This window comes from Arvicola amphibius, chromosome X, assembly GCF_903992535.2.
Source record: "Arvicola amphibius chromosome X, mArvAmp1.2, whole genome shotgun sequence".
In the NCBI taxonomy this organism is placed as follows: Eukaryota; Metazoa; Chordata; class Mammalia; order Rodentia; family Cricetidae; genus Arvicola; species Arvicola amphibius.
The window spans coordinates 52,044,046-52,047,807 of NC_052065.1; the positions used below are offsets into that span (position 1 = coordinate 52,044,046).

At 52.0% G+C, this 3,762-nt stretch overlaps 1 pseudogene; it reads left to right on the forward strand.

Moving 5' to 3' along the window:
- Positions 1-745: 745 nt before the first annotated feature.
- LOC119804257 lies at positions 746-2,948 on the forward strand (annotated as a pseudogene).
- Positions 2,949-3,762: the final 814 nt, after the last annotated feature.

Below are 3,762 nucleotides of genomic sequence, written 5' to 3' on the forward strand. Positions count from 1 at the left end.
AGATTACTCCAGGCAAACAGACTGCTTGTTGCTTACCCAGATCTTGGACTTAAGCTTCCCCTCCAGGCCTATTAATCCAAGCCCCCATTAGTGTTTCAGTCCCAGCCTCAGCTTAGACCGAGTCAGCTGAGTTTTCCCTTCCCCCTCTGCTCCACCAGTTCCACGTGTATCTCCTCCTGACTTTGGCCAGAGTGGCTCCTTGAGACAGCATTTTCAGAGCTGTCCTTTGCCCCTGTTGTCTGAGCACTGATCCACTGTGTGTTGAGTGTGACTCTGCGTGTCTGTGCACGTGCCTCTGTGTGTGTGTGTGTGTGTGTGTGTGTGTGTGTATGTGTGTGTGTGTGTGTCTGCATCTGGGTATCTGTATCCGTGTGTGTTTTCTTCCAGCCCCTGCGTCTCAGTTTCAAGCCCCACCCCCACTCTCTTTCTGTGCATTCCACGTAGGATTTTTGTGATTGCTTCCTCCAGTTCAAATACTAATAAAATCTAGACATCTAGACGCTCCCTCTAAAGTTCCTTTTCATCATTGTGTCTCCTCTGTGATTACCTTAGCCAAGTCTTTGTCACCGATGGACCAGCCCCTCACACACAGCCTCCTGTCCTGTCATGCCTATGCCCTGCATAGCTACCTACCTGATGAATGCTGGCCCCCTCACCTCACCAGAGGCCCTGCTTCCACCCATCATCCCCCTTCCTCTCACTCTCCGACTGAGCTCTCTCCTCAGGATGTCTGGGGCATGCTTCAATGTGGAACCAGAATACTGCTAGGCTAAAGACATGGGCAGAGCTCGAGGCCATGCCAGGGGAAAGTGAAGGAGACAATGGCTATGAAGAATTTGGTGCTCTTGGTGGTGCTGGCGTCTCCAACAGCTTTGACATCCATCTCCTCAGAGCCTTTGGTAGCTGGGGTCAAAGCTTTCAGATGTTTTTCGTGAGCCTCGCTCCTTGTCTACCTGCTCATTCTGGTCTTCGTCCCTGCTCTAGTGGCACAGACACAAGGGAGGCAAGAGTGGCGTAGGCTTGCATAGGTTTCCCAAAGCTTTCCTGCCCTACCGGGGAAGGTCTTGGGGGCACCAGGCAGTCACAAGCTTCCTAGAGCCCCAAATTAGGTGCTAGAAAAAGACTGGGTTTTCCAGGGAGCATAATGCTTGGCCCTCCCCTCACTCCCCATGGCTTCTGACTTGGCAGAATGAGCCCCGAGAACTGAAAAAGTCCTGTGCTGGCCCAGACACTGGTGCAGGCACTCCAGCTGGATTCTGAAACCCTGGATGGTGGTGGGGGCACCAGGGCCTATGCTGCCAACATAGCCTCTGCCTCTAGCCCAGCTGCATAGGCTGCTGCAGCTGCTGTTTGTAAGTCCTTCAATCAGATGGGTCACCAGCCATCGGGTGACTCCACAGCAGGCCCCAGAAGTCGATGCTTAGCCATGGCAGCGGACACCCCTAAGATAATCTTTGTCTTCTTGCAGATCTCCCAGGGGTTAGTGGATAGTGACATGGCTGCCCCTGGGACACCAGAAACAACTGCATAATCCCACAATACCTCTGGCCCAGGAGGTTGCTGCCAAGGGGCCAAGTAGGGCCTGTGATTTCTCTCAGCCTCCAAGAGTCAAAGAGGTAGATGCCATCCAGCCTCAACAGCCTTCCTGAACCAGAATTAAAATCTTTGATATCCCTCAATCAGAAGTTATCAGTGCAATGGCCTTTCCATGCTTCATGACGTCTACAGGGCCCAAGAGGCCATGCTGGAGAGTCCCAGTGATGCTTCTAGAATGCCCCAGACATCCCCTCCCAGGGAAGGGAAAGACCACCAAGTCTGGGGAGGCTCTGGCTCAGACAGGAAGGGTGGAGCCTCAGAATGTTGTGGCCACAGCTGCTGCCAAGACCAAAACAGTCACAAGCACCCTAGAGTGTGAGGGCAGCCACTGTTGCCCAGCACAGTGCTGAGCCCTGGCTCAGAATGGGAGGCAAGGGAACCCCAAAAAGGCGAAAGACTTCCCGTCATTTGGAGTCTCTCGTCCCTTTTTTCTTTCTCTCATCTCCTGTCCATTGCCCTCTTCTTCTGCTCTCCTTTCCTGTCTCTCCCCCTCCTTCCCTCCTCATGCCTTTCCCTTGTGTGTCCATGTTCCTCCACTACACATTTTTAGCATGTTTCCGTGACTCCATGTAGCTCCTATTCTCTGGTCTGGTTGAAGAGCAAACCAGTCACTGCTTGTACTTCTCTTGCAGCCAAGAGCCTGCATGGGTAAGGTATGCAAGGAGCCCTCTCGAATAGAGCATCTGGAAACCCTGCATGTGGCTGTCATTTCTGACATAGTCCAAGCACCTGATAAAGGACATGAGAGCAGTGAAGAAGAAAGAGATCCTGCTCTGGTCCCCTCCACTTGTATGGTATCTCAGCCCCCACTGGCACCTTGGGCTCAGTTAGCACCTAGGTCCCCAGTGGCCCCAAGTTCACAGATACATCAAGGCAAGTGTTGGACCGGCCCCCCAGCACCATAACCCTTCTTCCAAAGAGTAAGAAGCCCATCCCTCTGCCAAAGAGTAAGAAGCCCATCCCTCTTGTCTTTTCTTTCTTCTTCCCCATGGGCTAGCACTCTGTGGCTACCCATGCCTTGATTTTCTCTGGTGTAGCTCCTCCTACTCCAGGCAAGTAAGCTGGTGAAATAGCCGATGATTAAGGACTTCAAAGAGGTACCCATCAGGCAGGCAGGTAGACAGTCTGTGCCTCTATAAACATCCCTTTAACATCTCTATAAACATGTACCCCACTGTTCATGCTGCAGTGGCTTCTGGCTCTTAGCATGGTGCTCAGAATGGTTGTCTTCAGCCTGAATGGCCAAAATGCTGAGTCTCTGAGGCCCTGCTCAGACCAGCTGCATTTGCCAAACAATTTGTTATCCCATCCCTGCAAACATGCTGAAGGATGTCATCAAAGAATATGATTAACACTTGCATAAGGACATTGCGAGACACACCTACACTCTGGAAAAGCAGGGTAATGAGGGGAGAAACTCCAAGCTATAAGAACCTTCGGTCAGGCTGTGGCCTGATTGCTCTAGAAGCCTCCTCTAGCCCTCACTGCTTGAGCTTCTGCTACACCAGCAGTGCAGTGGGAACGTGTTACCCCTAGTGTGCCCCTGCCCTCTGAGAGTCTCTGTCTCCTAAGGCAGATGCTACTCTTTGTCCCTGCTTGCTTCCGTTTCTCTTAGAGTCTCACCCAGGTGTGGACTCCTGACTGGGAGCTGAGGAAAGGTCCTGATCAGGGCTTGACTGGGTACATCAATTCCCAGAATAGGCCTTGACTTCACTGGTTTCTCTTCAGGTAGAACTTTGGGATCCACCTGAAGGAAATAGACAAGAACATCCATTCTCGTCTACATGAGGGATTCTTCTGCTGCCTTTGAGGGAAGGAAGGAAGGGAAAGGAAATGATGTGGCCCGTCTCTGCCTGAGTGCTCTCAGGGAAACAGGAGTGCAGGACTAAGGGGCCCAGTAAGACTCTCTCTCTCTCTCTCTCTCTCTCTCTCTCTCTCTCTCTCTCTCTCTCTCTGAACAGCACGCAACAACTGCTGGTGGAAAGGAAGCATGCTGGGCCCAGGCCTGTCTGCATTTTGGGTTTTTCAGGCATGCACCCATGCAGGTGCACATCTACACACATAGCTTGGAGGAAAAGCAGCCTGTTCTTTGGTCCAGAATTGACAGGTCAGTCCTCCGTGGAGATGCTTGCATGTAGATGTTGAGGCAGACCAGACCAACAAACC